Source organism: Aquarana catesbeiana, linkage group LG05, assembly GCF_042186555.1.
Source record: "Aquarana catesbeiana isolate 2022-GZ linkage group LG05, ASM4218655v1, whole genome shotgun sequence".
Classification (NCBI taxonomy): Eukaryota; Metazoa; Chordata; class Amphibia; order Anura; family Ranidae; genus Aquarana; species Aquarana catesbeiana.
The window spans coordinates 603279683-603295162 of record NC_133328.1 but is presented as its reverse complement, the minus strand read 5'-3'; positions in this window follow the sequence as shown (position 1 = coordinate 603295162).

The window sequence follows — 15480 nt, the reverse complement described above, 5'->3', positions numbered from 1 at the left end:
TCACCTGCTCGCCTGTGGGCTCACTGTAAGTAGTACCGTGACAGTTTGCTCAAGCCATGAGCGCCTCTGAGAATCGGCCACTGACCGAGGATCAAATGCAACACCTAGTTCAGAGACTTAACTCCCAGCAAGCAAATCAAGAGCAAATAATGCTGGTTCTTCAGGATCTTGCCTCCCGTCTGGATCCTCTGCAACTCGCTGCAACTTCAGCTCCTCCCATTCCTGCTTCTGCTTCAGCTGCTCCTGTGTTACCTGCTACACCTGGCAATCCCTGCCTGCATCTGCCATCGCCACCTCGTTTTTCTGGCGACCCTAAGGCTTGTTGGGGCTTCATTAATCAGTGTTCCATCCACTTTGAACTTTCCATCCACCATTTTCCAACTGATCGCACCAAAGTCGCATATATCATCTCTCTCCTCTCTGGTGATGCTTTAGCTTGGGCCTCCCCACTCTGGGAATCACATGATTCTATCACCTCCGACCTCCAGTTTTTTTTTGGATGCATTTTGGAAAACTTTTGATGAGCCCGGCAGAGTGTCTTTGGCTGCTGGGGCCCTCCTTCGTCTTCGTCAGCAAGGAATGACAGTCGGCCATCACGCAGTTCAATTCCGTATGCTGGCCGCTGAACTCAAATGGAATAATGAGGCCCTTACTGCTACCTTCTGGCAAGGCCTATCTGAGCGTGTCAAGGATGAACTCGCTGGACGCACTATTCCTACCACATTGGATGACTTAATCGCATTAAGCATTCAAATAGACATTCGCTTCTATGAGCGGGCCCTGGAGAAATCCAGAACCAGTCATCTCCCTGCTGGCCATCCAGCACAGGTAGTCCAAAGACCTGTGGAATCCTCTCCATCTTCAACCTCTCACACGTTGGAAGAACCTATGCAGCTTGGGTGAACCCGCCTCACTCCTGAGGAACGTGCCCGACGCATAGGATTTGGTTTGTGCCTTTACTGTGGCGAAAAGGACATCTTTTGAACTTCTGTCCAGTCCGTCCAGGAAACTCCAGGGTCTAGCTCACTCGGAGGGAGGTGATCTAGACCGATCCGTTAATTTTGTTCGCTTCCCTCACCCTTCACCCTTCCCATGGCTCTCCACTGGGCTCAAAACTCCTCTCTGCATACGTAGACTCTGGTGCTGCCGGAAATTTCATTGAACAATCTTAAGCTTCCGAGTTGGGCATTGCCTTTGTTGCCTTGGCTATACCCCTCTCTGTGACTGCAGTAGATGGCTCCTTCTTGCCTAAGAGTCCCATCCGGTTTAAAACCCCTCCTATTGAGTTACGCATTGGGGTTTTGCATGGTGAGAAGATCTCTTTCCTAATTCTGCCTAAATCCTCCAGTCCCATCATCCTGGGCCTTCCATAGTTGCAGAAACACTCCCAGCATCTTGACTGGAATTCTGGACAAGTATTGGCTTGGGGTTCTCCGTGTCAGCAACGACGTATTTCCAAGGTGCTACCTCCTCCTTCTATTCCTTTGGCTGAGACCTCCACAACTCCCATGTTGCCTGCCCAATATCAGTCCTTCCGAGATGTTTTCTGCAAAAAGTCTGCTGATCGCCTTCCCCCTCACAGAGACTTTGACTGCTCCATTGATCTCTTACCTGGGACCTCTCCTCCTCGAGGCCGAGTCTACCCTCTATCTATCACCGAGACACAAGCCATGTCTGAATACATTCGGGAAAACCTACAAAAGGGTTTCATCAGGAAATCTAACTCACCTGCCGGAGCCGGGTTCCTCTTTGTAGCGAAAAAAGATGGTTCACTCCATCCTTGCATCGACTACAGGGGTCTTAACGCCATCACTGTGAAGAACTGATACCCTCTTCCTTTAATTTCAGAACTCTTTGACAGACTGCGAGGTTCTCATGTTTTTACTAAACTGGATCTTAGAGGGGCCTTCAATTTAATAAGAATCCAGGAAGGAGACGAATGGATGACTGCCTTTAACACCAGGGACGGACATTATGAGTATCTTGTGATGCCCTTAGGCTTATGCAATGCCCCAGTGGTCTTCCAAAATGTTGTTAATGAGATCTTCCGCGACCTTCTGTATGTCTGTGTTATTGTATATCTGGATGACATTCTTATTTTCTCACCAGACTTACTTACCCATCGTCTTCATGTGAAAGCTGTGCTACAGCGTCTATGGGACAATTGTCTATATGCAAAATTGGAGAAATGTCTATTTGAACAAACACAAGTTCCATTTCTGGGCTACATAATCTCTTCTCAGGGTCTCCTCATGGATCCAGCCAAACTTCGGGCCATCTCCGCATGGCCCCAGCCCTCTGGTCTTAAAGCCACCCAGCGCTTTTTGGGCTTCACCAATTACTATCGTCAGTTCATTCGTAACTACTCCTCCTTGGTGGCCCCTATTACATCTCTCACCCACAAGAGTGTCAATGCTCAGCTCTGGTCCCCTGAAGCCATTGATGCTTTCCTCAAACTCAAGGCAGCCTTCCTCTCAGCCCCTATTCTCCTACGTCTGGACGTTACTAAACCCTTTTCGTTGGAGGTAGATGCCTCTTCAGTAGGAGTCAGTGCCATCCTGCTCCAAGCTCAGAGGGGCAAATCTCAGCCTTGCGGATTCTTTTCCAGATGCGGAGAAGAATAACACCATTGGGGACCGTGAGCTACTCACTATTAAACTAGCTCTTCAAGAATGGCGACATCTTCTAGAGGGTTCTCCCCATTGTATTACCATCTATACTGATCATAAAAATCTGCAGTATTTACAATCCTCGAAACGCTTGAACCCATGTCAAGCTTGCTGGGCCCTCTTTTTTGCCTGCTTCAATTTTAACATTACTTTTCGTCCAGGTGCCACAAACCTTCGAGCCGATGCCTTGTCCAGGTCGTTTGATGTCAATGATTCTGAGAATCACTTAGATCCTGGTCCCATCATCCCTCCACATCGTATTCTAGCCACTACTCAGATCCAGTCTACGCAGCCTCCTCCAGGTAAAACTTTTGTAATTCCTGCACTTTGTCCCAACCGCCTTGCTTGGGCACATGACTTCAAGTTCTCTGGACATCCTGGCATACCTTGTACTTGTGATCTCCTTCAGCATCATTATTGGTGGCCTTCTCTTCATAAGGATGTCAAGGAGTACGTTCAAGCTTGTACGGTTTGTGTACTATCCAAATCTTCCACGTTTGCCCCTGCTGGGTTGCTGTTGCCCTTACCAGTGCCCGATATACCTTGGAGTTGTATTTCCATGGATTTTATCTCAGATCTGTCTCCCTTAACCGCGTCTACAGTCAATTGGGTAGTGGTGGATCGGTTCTCCAAAATGTGTCACTTGATTCCTCTCCCAGGTCTGCCTTCTGCTCCCAGTCTTGCCACAACTTTCATTAAGGAGATTTTTCGTCTTCATGGGATGCCTTCTCATATCGTCTCTGACAGAGGAGTTCAATTTACTGCTTGGTTTTGGAGAGCCTTGGCCAGCTCCTTTGGGATTAAATTTGAATTTTTCATCTGCCTTTCATCCCCAGTCCAATGGGCAAATGGAACGTGTCAATCAAAATGTAGAACGTTTTCTCCGTGCCTTCATCTCAGCCCACCAAGATGACTGGGTGGACCTTTTGCCCTGGGCAGAGTTTGCCTTAAACCATCACTCCAATGCCAGTTCTGGAAAATCTCCCTTCTTCACTGTTTACGGGCAGCATCCATCAGTTCCCTTTCCTGTTCCTATTTCTCCTCTTGTACCAGCAGCAGCTGAGACCCAAAGGTCCTTCAACTCAATCTGGAAAGAAGTCTCTGGGAATCTTCATCTAGCTGCTTCCAGGCATAAAACGGCAGCAGATCGTCATTGCCGTCCGGCTCCTAAGTTCCTGCCTGGCGATAGAATTTGGCTCTCTACCAAGCACATCCGACTCCGGGTGCCCTCAATGAATCCGACTCCGGGTGCCCTTCGCTTCATTGGTCCATTTCCCATTCTCCGTCAGATCAATCCAGTTGCTTTCAAGCTCTGTCTGCCCTCTCATCTCAGTATACCCAACGCATTCCATGTCTCCCTGCTCAGGCCACTGGTCCTCAATCGCTTCTCTTGCCCTTCTTCTCACCCCGCTCCTGTGCCTGATACCTCAGATCAGTATGAGATTAAAGAAATATTGGACTCCAAGTACTCCTGGGGAAGGCTACTCTGTCTCACTGATTGGAAGGGCTATGGTCTGGAGGAGAGGTCTTGGGTTCCTGCCACCGATGACCCAGCCCCACGTTTGGTGACCAGATTCCATCGGAAATTTCCCTCCAAGTCAGCCCCCAGACGTGTAGGGGGACCTCGTAAGAGGGGGGGTACTGTCACAGATCAGCTGCTGGTTGCTTGAGCAACATTTGTTTTTCGGAGCTCCCTTCGTGTAACCTGCCTTAAACCTGACCTCTCGTGAACTGATCTCTTGTGTACCGACTCGGCTTGTTCTAATTACGTTGTCTGCAGCCCGCCCTGACCTTGGCTCGCTATCCGGCTCTCCTTTTGCTTCATCCATCCATCCTTGTCTGATGGTGTCTCCTGGTACTTCCATAGCGAGTAGGGTGAACCCAGGGGTCGTGACCTGGGGTCAGCACGCAGCTAAGCCCAAACCCTTGTGAGGGGGTCCCTGGCAGAATACCGGCTGGCCCTTAGACTCCACGCCCTGGGGGATCCTGTGTAACCTGCTCGCCTGTGGGCTCACTGTAAGTAGCACCGTGACATTCATGATTTCCATAGACGTTTTCCCCTCATGCCTGGTGGTCCTCCAAGGGGGAGGGGTCAATGAGGAGGGGGTAATGTCAGGGCTGGGCTCAGCCCTTCCTTCTCTGAGCTGGCCGCTCAGCTGTCAGCTAATTGCCAGCTCTCATCTCTCCACAGTTACTTGTTGATGATATCCTGCTTGTCAGTCCTGCCTACAAGTGTGATTTAACTGTACTTCTGTCTCGGTCTGATTCATGATTTCTGACACTGGCCCCACGTCTACTACATACCATTGCATTCTACTCTATGTAAGTAATCAGGATTGGCAACTGCTTTTTCTTGTTATGCCTAGTGCCCCACTAGATTAATCCTATTTTGCTTATTGTAGATTAAATTTAAGCATCCCTCCCTGAGGAAGTGTTTACATACACAAAACGCATCAGACTTTTAGGATGCATTCTCATGCCTGTTAATAGGAACCTATCTAGACTCATCATCCACAACCAAAAACAATCATACTGTCTTCTTTACTACTACTACTATTATTTACCACACTGCATAGTGCTGGTTAGATGACATGTTTATATATGAATTTGCGTTTATTTTTTATCCATTCAAATTTTGTCAATTCTATATGCCGTCAAATTGATACGTATATATCCACACCATGTATGTGTGTGTGTGTGTGTGTGTGTATATATATATATATATATATATATATATATATATATATATATATATATATATATATGAAATAATTTTTACTATGTGCATTATTGTTATGTATTGTTACACCCAATATGCCAATTAAATATACTTTCAAATTACTTCAATGCCCTTGTGGGCTGCAGTATGTGGGCAGGACTAAACGACCCCTAATGGTTAGACTCAATGAGCATGTGACAAACATCCTCAATGGCTTCCCCAAACATCCTGTGTCTAGGCACTACCTGGGGATAGATAAGTCTACTTGTTCTTGGAGGGGTGGTTCCTTGGTGCGAGGTATCTCACGCCTGGAAATGGCTTGGATACATAGAATTAAGTGTTACACACCGTTTGGGTTAAACGTGGAGATAGACTTGAATGCGTTTATTGATCATGCTTAGTTATGCTATTCCTCATATTCCTCATATTGCACATTCCACTGATTGCATATTTTCAGGCCATCCTATATGTCGATGTGAACTTGTTGTGACATCTCAGTGACGTATGTGACAATTTTTATATGTATCTAGGCACCCCTTTATAGGGCTAATGCTATCATACATATACATATTTTTTGTCCTGCCTACATATTTTTAATGCCCTATAGACAGCATTCACCCTTCTATGAGCATATTCTACCACTTCCTATATTTAGTGTATATTCATCTGTCTATCACTGTCTGATTATTGTTCAGGGGAGATAGTCTCTTATGGGCTTATGTAATGGCATGGTTTTGTTTCCCATATGCTTTATGCCCAGATGTGTATCGTTGAGGGTCTGATTTGGACTTTTTTGACATGGTCATTTTTGTTGTGTCCACTCACCCCCCCCCCCCCCCCCCCCCTCTTTTTGTCATCTCGGTTGAGTGGCATTTTTTATATTTCCCCTCTGGGTGGTATTTTTTCTTTCTTTTTTTCCCACAAGATGGCGCTAAGCTGTCCTTTAGCATAATTTTGGCTTTCTCTTCCCCTAAGATGGAGTATGGTAACTTAAGAATAATTTATTTTAGGTTGATATGGGTTTATGTCATTGTGCATTCTCATCTAAAGACTGACTACCCATGTGGCCAATTTAATTTTAATTTTATTTTATAGAACACCTGTGGGGTTTCACATATATACATTTAAAGTTTAGACCTTTCATTGTTCTATTTGCATTCGAGTTTGATTTTTTTGTTTTCCGATAGACTCCCTGTTGCCTGGGCTCTTCCTGGTTCAGTCTTCCCAGCTGATTGGCTGTTTACATCTGATGCCTCTGATATGTCACATATCATATGGCGTGATTTTACTTGTCTATTTAGTGCGATGAGTTAGAGCGTCGCCCGTTCCCCAGACGACGTCAGTTATAGACGAAACGTATGTCAGGAGGTCGACGCTTTGACGTTATTGCACCTTGCCAAGAACGGGCGCTCGCTTGCCAGCCAGCGAACTGCTCTTTTTATACCAACATTTTGTAAGTGTTCTACTTTATTTTATTAAACTGTTTTATTGGATTCACGCTATGGCCACCTCTTCTTTGTCCTTATGTCCTTGATATTGGGTGCTGCAATATCCTTTCACATGCTTGGAGTACGCTTCATAGTGAGACGCCCCATTGCTAGCGGGATACCGGGACACAGTCTACATAGTTTGACATATGTTTGGGATGCTCATCATCTGTGACGCTGTTTAGAGGATTGCTTTATTGCCAGCCGCATACCTTGACTTACAGACATGCCTGTTATGCTTGCTATCTGGTAAGCGCATATTTTTGATGGTGGAGGATCACTACGAGGGGTGTTTTTTCCTACCTTTCCACACTGGCTTACATGGTTAACTAAGGGGGGATTCTTCCCATCGCCATAGAAGACTCTCTGGACTTCTGAGTTCATGAACTCTGTTATCCTGCTCATTAGAGCTTACAATCTAAAAAGGAAGGGTCAATTGATACAAAAGGTAATAGCTGTGGGGGGGATGAGCTGATGGAGGAAGTAAAACAGTGTTAAGGCCCGTACACACGATCAGACTTTTTGACAACAAACATGCAAATTAGCTGTTTTGGGGCAACATCCGACCGTGTGTACGCCCCACACCTCATGCCCCGGGACTGTGACGTCATAAGGGGGCGGGGTCACCGGGTGACATCACTCGGTGACCACGCCCCATGCCTATATAAGTCATTGCGCACCGTTCACACAGCATTACAGCGGGAGAGAGCGTCGTGTCAACATCGGAAGAAGAGAAGAGGATAGAAGACGACGGAGAACACTGGGCCACCGCTAGCAAAAGAGCGGCAAAAGAGCAGGAGATAGCGGAGGAGCCCAGCAGAAGAACCGGAGAGCGTGAAAATAACCAGACACCGGGAGAAGAGGCCATAGAGTGGGAGAAGAACCGGACACCGGGAGAAGAGGCCGGAGAGAGCAGAGAAGTCGAAAGAAGACCCCCGAAGTGGGAAGAAGACCCCCGGAGCTGCCTAATAAATTACTTTAAAAACTTGTGTAGTGTTTTTTTTATTGACACTTTTTTTCTAGGTGAATGGGTAGGGGTACGATGTACCTCATACTCATTCAGATAGGGTGGGGGGCCGGGATCTGGGGGCCACCTTATTAAAGGGGACTCCCAGATTCCGATAAGCCCTCCACCCGCACACCCCGACAATCAACGCCAAGGGTTGTCAGGAAGAGGCCCTTGTCCTCATCAACATGGGGACAAGGTGCTTTGGGGTGGTGGGGCCTCAGGGCCTATGTTGAGGGCATGCGGCCTGGTACGGCTCAAGAGGGGGGGCGCTCGCTCTTCCCCACCCCCTATCCTGACTGACCGGGCTGCATGCTCGGATAAAGGTCTGGTATGGATTTTGGGGGGGACCGCCACGCCATTTTTTCGGTGTAGGGGGTTCCCCTTAAAATCCATACCAGACCCAAGGGCCTGGTATGCCCCTGGAGGGGAACCCATGCCGGTTTTTTTATTTAAAATTTGGCGTGGAGTTCCCCTTCATGATTCATACCAAACACCTGTCGGTAATGCTTGTCGCTCATCGCGAAAGGAAAAAACACATTCTTCCTTTCCCGATGAGCGAGCCAGCTCGGCCCTGGCTCCTGCAACGGGGCTCGCAGGTGTCAAATCTCGCCGATACAGAAGTTGACCAAAAAGTGGCAGTAAAAAACTGAAAAACGTGATTCGGTGAAAGTTGGATGAAAAAGTCCTGCCGCTTGTATGCTTAATTAGTTTAAGGCCACCGCCCTTTGTACAAAAATCCATGGGACGTTTGTACAAAGTCCTATCGTGTGTATGAGGCTTTAGTTAGAAGCAGGATAAGCTTCTTTGAAGAGAAGGGTTTTCAGGGATCGCCTAAAGATGGATAGATTAGGGGACAGTCAGACAGATTGGGGTAAGGAGTTCCAAAGGATGGGAGAAGCTCTGGAGAAATCCTGGAGGGGAGCATGGGAGGAGGTGATAAGGGAGCTAGAGAGCAGGAGGTCTTGGGATGACCCAAGAGAGCGGCTTGGTTGGTATTTTGGGACTAGGTTAGTGATGTAGCTGTGGGCAGAGTTATTGACGGCTTTGTAAATTATTGTTAGTACTTTGAATTTTATTTGTTGGGTGACTGGAAGCCAGTGGAGGGATTGGCAGAGAGGGGTGGAGAACACTGAATAGTTGGTAAGGTGGATGAGTCTTGCAGCGGCATTCATTATGGACGCAGGAAGGAGTTGACCAGCTGACCTCATTAGCACACACCCTGCATCATCCATTCTCCTACCTACCTACACATTTCCAGGTGCACGTTTTTTAAAGGAAATACAATCAATCAGTGATCACCCTTCTCACTAAATACACAGGCATCAATTTATTTTCCTACCTTAACTCTAATCTTGCATAAATCGTTCATTTGGCATTTTGAAGTGTGCAGGAAATGAGAGATAACAGCCTAATATACAATCTGATTGTACAATTTCCTTTAGATCTACCATCAGCTATGTAGTGCAAGGGCCTCTAATTGGATACAGAGTGAATAGATAGATAGGTGGGTACTCCTAATCCATAGTTCTGGTAAATCTAAACTAAATTGTACAATCAGATTGCATAGTATATGGCCATCTTTATACAAGTATATAGGAGGGAGTGGACAGAAACACTCAGCTGTCAAGCCCCATTTACATCTCTGCATAACGGGAACTCACATCCCCTGCCCCAAAGCACCCCCATGTTGAGGGCATGTGGCCTGGTATGGTTCAAGAGGGGGCGCTCGGTGGTCCCTTCCCTTTCCTGACCTGCGGGGCTGCATGCTCAGATAAGGGTCTGGAATGGATTGGTGTGGGGTTCCCCTCCAAATCCATACCACATACCAGACCCTAAGGGTCTGCTATAAATCTGGGGGTGGGGGGGGGCATGCCTTTTTTTTTTTCACAATTTTTTTTTTTGCTGACAATTCTTTTTTTACATTTAGCTGTCAGCAGGGAACCCGCTGACAGCTGATGACATCTGTTTTTAAGGGCACGGCGGCCGGCTTTATGGCCCACTCCTTAGCAACCAGCTATATACAATTTTTTTTAATGGTAGGTTAATTGAATCCTGTCTAAATTAGCCCTAGTATATGAATGTGAGTTAGGGACCTTAGATTGTAAGCTCCTTGAGGGTAGGGATTGATGTGAATGTACAATGTATATGTAAAGCGCTGCGTAAATTGACGGCGCTATATAAGTACCTTAATAATAATAATAATAATAATAATAAAGGAAGAAAAAAAAGCACAAAACGTAAAATGCATGAAAACTGCATGCAAAAATGCATAAAAAACACTGGTTTAAAAAGGCAAAAGGTCCTGAAAAACGCATCAACTGCAACAGCATAGATGTGAACCTAGACTCAAAGCAGGCAGTGTTGTGTTGCTTTATAACCACCTGCTTTAACCCCTTGGATCCCACAGAAGCATACAGTTGCGGGGGCACTTGCAGAGTGGCCCTATTTACTTGAATGGGTCATGATTGGCATGCGGTAGCACCCACCAAAAGCAACAGGGGGCCTAATTCCTGCTGCGGCATGTGTACAACTTTGGCTGCTGGCTCATTGGCAGCGGCACCCCAAGTGGTCATTCACGCGTAAAGTTGGGGGGGGGGGGGGGTAAAACCCTGCGGTTGTATCACAGTTTTACCCCCCCCCCCAACTTTACGTGTGAATGAGCACTAAGGGTGCACTAAGGGTGCCGCTGCCGAATGCAACTCAAGGCTCATTCACAAGTGCAGCAGGCACTGCTGCTCCCTTGAAAAGCGATCCGAGTGGTGGGGAGGCGATATGCTGCCTCCTCACCCACCTGATTTAAATCCATGATTGCCACTTGGTAGTACGGCAATTAGAGGTTTAAATCAGGTGTGAGGAGGCGACACTGTGCCCGGTGATCTTTGACTTCCCATGTTGTTCAGGTAGATCTCTACCTCAATAAGGTTGCCTACCCCTGGTATAGTCCATAGAAAGGTCATTTCAAAGGATTTTTTACAGCATCATGGTAAAGAAACAGGAATCCCAGATTGAATCACAATTAGATTAGATTGATAAAAACATTTTAAAAAAGCAGATACGTGTGTGGTTGGTATAACTAAGAGGAAGCCCCAGAGGTCCAGAGACTGGCACTCCGCTTCAATGTTGAAATAATCTGTGGAATACGAGGTTGTCGTAACAATGGACACAGAGAGAAATGATTATGAGAACAAGAACATCTATAATGTTTTATGGGGCACATATTGCTTATCATGTTTTAGTGTATTCAGTCCTCGCGGTTTGCAAATAAATTCCCACTTGTGCCTCCGCTAAGCAATGTAGGTTTGTGATTATGTAAAACTGCTGCAATGCACGTGAATCGCAAATTGAAAACATCAGTTTCAGCAGTGAGAGGTATTCAGCACTGTACAGCCTGCCAGTGGAAAAGCTTCACAATGGCTCTGGTCCCAACCACAGGGTCTGTACTAAAGCTGGCCATACATACAGTGCCTTGCAAAAGTATTCACCCCCCTTGGCATTTTTCGTGTTTTGTTGCCTCACAACCTGGAATTAACATGGATTGTTTGAGGATTTGCATCATTTAATTGACAGAACATGTCCACAACATTGAAGATTTTTTTTTTAATTTTTATTGTGGAGCAAACAAAAAATAGGACAAAATAACAGAAAAAGTCAATGTGTATAACTATTCACCTTCCTAAAGTTAATACTTTGTAGAGCCTCCTTTTGTGGCTATCACAGCTCCAAGTCGCTTTGGATAAGTCTCTATGAGCTTGCCACATCTTACCACTGGGATTTTTGCCCATTCCTCCTTGCAACCAGCTACCTTAAGTTGGATGGTTTGCGCTTGTGAATAGCAATCTGTCTGATCACAGATTTTCTATTGGATTGAGGTCTGGGCTTTGACTAGGCCATTCCAACACATTTACATGTTTCCCCTTAAACCACTCAAGTGTTGCTTTAGCAGTGTGTTTGGGGTCATTGTCCTGCTGGAAGGTGAACCTCCGTCCTAGCCTCAAATCATACACAGAGTGCTACAGGTTTTTCTCAAGAATATCTCTGTATTTAGCACCATCCATCTTTTCCTCAACTCTGACCAGTTTCCCAGTCCTGACTGCTGAAAAACAAACATCCCCACAGCATGATGCTGCCACCACCATGTTTCAATGTGGGGATGGTGTTCTTTGGGTGATGTGATGTGTTGGGTTTGCGCCAGACATAGCGTTTTCTTTGATGGCCAAAAAGTAAAATTTTAGTCTCATCAGACCAGAGCACCTTCCTCCATACATTTTGGGAGTCTCCCACATGCCTTTTCACAAACTCAAAACGTGGCATTTTGTTTTTTGATGAAAGTAATGGCTTTCTTCTGGCCACTCTACCATAAAGCCCAACTCTATGGAGCGTACGGCTTATTGTCGTCCTATGTACAGATACTCCAGTCTCTGCTGTGGAACTCTGCAGCTCCTCCAGGGTTACCTTAGGTCTCTGGGCTGCCTCTCTGATTAATGCCCTCCTTGCCCGGTCCGTGAGTTTTGGTGTGCAACCATGTCTTGGCAGGTTTGCTGTTGTGCCATGTTTTTTCTATTTGGCTATGATAGATTTGATGGTGCTCCTAGGGATCATCAAAGAATTGGATATTTCTTTATAACCTAACCCTGACTTGTACTTCTCAACAACATTGTCCCTTACTTGTTTGGAGAGTTCCTTGGTCTTCATGGCAGTGTTTGGTTAGTGGTGCCTCTTGCTTGGGTGTTGCAGCCTCTGGGGCCTTTCCCAAAGGTGTGTATATGTAATGACAGATCACGTGACACTTAGATTGCACACAGGTGGACATCATTTCACTAATTATGGGACATGCCAATGATCAGTTTTTTATTTCTAAAAAATTGTTTTATGTATATATGTTTTCTAATTTTGCTTCACCAACTTAGACTATTGTATTCTGATCCATCACATATAATTCAGATTTAAAAAAAACATTGAACTAAAAGCTGTAATGTAACAAAATAGGTAAAAAGCCAAGAGGGGTGAATACTTTTGCAAGATCGAAATTTGACAATCAGTAGGGACAAATTTCGATCCATGTATAGGTGTTCCCATTCAAGAGTAATTGATCTAGTGATCAACTCTTCCTGAACAGGACTGTCAGTATATTTTCACTCGGTTAGTGCAGGAGGGAGGGGCCAGGAGCACTGGCGGGGGACCCGAGAAGAGGAGGATTGGTGCTGCTCTGTGCAAAACCTCTGCACAGATCAGGTAAGTATAACATGTTTGTTATTTTTAATTTTTTTTAATTTTGCCTTTAACCACTTAAGGAACGGAAGGATTTGCCCCCTTCATAACCAGGCCATTTTTTGCGATACAGCACTACGTCATTTTAACTGACAATTGTGCGGTCGTGCGATGTTGTACCCAAACAAAATTGACGTCCTTTTTTTCCCACAAATAGAGCTTTATTTTTGTGGAGTTCTGCAGTTTTTATTTTTTGCGCTATAAACAAAAAAGCGACAATTTTGAAAAAAAAATATTTTTTTACTTTTTTCTATAATAAATATTAAAAAAATAAATGTCTTCATCCGTTTAGGCCAATATGTATTCTTCTACATATTTCTGTAAAAAAAAAAAATCACAATAAGCGTATATTGATTGGTTTGCACAAAAGTTATAGTGTCTACAAAATAGGACAGATCGGACACTTTTGACACTTTTTTGGGACCACTGACATTTATACAGTGATCAGTGCTATAAAAATGCACTGATTACTGTGTAAATGTCAATGGCAGGGAAGGGGTTAACACTAGGGGGCGATCAAGGGGTTAAATGTGTTCCCTGGGAGGTGTTTCTAACTGTGGAGGGATGGGACTGACTGGAGGAGGAGGGAGATTGCTGCTACTAATCACTAGGAACAGCAGATCTCTCTCTACTCCCCTGTCAGAACAGGGATCTGTCTGTTTACATTGACAGATTCCCATTCTGGCTCTTTGTGGAGTGAACGCGGGTGGCCGGCAGACATCGCGGCCGCCATCCACATGCATCCGCTCTGGCGTCGCCAGAGCCGTATGCCCCCTATCGCTCTTAAAGCAGCTGACGTACACCTACGGCGATTCGTGCAGGAGAGCCAACCTGCCGCAGTATAATGACGGCGGCTGGTCCTTAAGTGGTTAATATTCCTTTAAGCCATTGTTTATTGGCCTCAGTATAGTTGGTTAGTATAATTCCCACTTTTCTCATGGCTACATGTTAATCTGCTTGCATGTTTTGACCTGCAAATACTGTCTTTTCAATATTCTGCCACATCCTGTTTGCTTTAACCTGCTATATTCAATAAAGATCTTTGTGGATGAGAAAGGGTATTTTGTGAGTTCAGCTATCTAATAAAGACTGTCCGATAATTGTATCTGCTTATACAGGCCAGGCATAGAGGTCTCAGCAAGGGATACGTCACTAATACAACAGTTGGAGTCAGAATAGTCAGCTTAAGACTGGCCTCTCTTGGATTGAAAACCAATATTCAGTCCATCATGAATGCTGTTAGCAGACTTATCCATCTTACAAACCGCTTAACATCTGCTACCCCTCTCTGCCAATCCCTCCATTGGCTGCTAGTCACCCAACAAATGACATTCAAAATACTAAAAATAACTTTCAAAGCCATCCACAACTCTGCCCCCAGCTACATCACTAACGTAGTCTCAAAATACCGACCAAATTGTTCTCTTTGTTCCTCCCAAGGCCTCCTGCTTTCTAGTTCCCTTGTAATCTCTGCCCATGCTCGCCTCCAGGACTTCTCAAGAGCTTCTCCCATCCTTTGGAATTCCCTACCTCAATCTGTCCGACTAAATTTTCTCTTCAGAGAAGCCTATCCTACCTCCACCTAACAACTGTACATTTATTTTTTCCATCAGCTCATCCTCCACTGTTATTACCTTTTGTATCACTAGGCCCTCTCTTCTAGATTGTAAGCTCTAACGCGCAGGGCCCTCTGATCCCTCCTGTATTGAATTGTAATGTAACTGTAATGTTTGCCCTCATGTTGTAAAGCGCAAACTGTTGGCACTATATAAATCCTGTATAATAATAATAATAATAATAATAATAATAATGGGCGGCACAGTGGTGTAGTGGGTAGCACTCTCACCTAGCAGTAAGAAGGGTCGCTGGTTCGAATCCCAACCACGGCACTACCTGCCTGGAGTTTGCATGTTCTCCCTATGCCTGCGTAGGTTTCCTCCGGGTACTCCGGTTTCCTCCCACACTCCAAAGACATGCTGGTAGGTTAATTGGATCCTATCTAAATTGTCTCTAGTATGTATGAATGTGAGTTAGGGACCTTAGATTGTAAGCTCCTTGAGGGTGTAGGGACTGATGTGAATGTATAATGTATATGTAAAGTGCTGCGTAAATTGACGGCGCTATATAAGTACCTGAAATAAATAAAATAAATAATAATAATAAATGCATTGTACCATTAAAAGTAGAAATTTAGCATCCTATTTGTAAAAAATCCATACATATCACAGAATTAAATTGTAGCTGCATTTATTTTCCATCAGTCCCCATGCTATTTCACATATAGCTGCTGATCCTGCCAGGGAACATCATAAAGCATCATGTAATGGA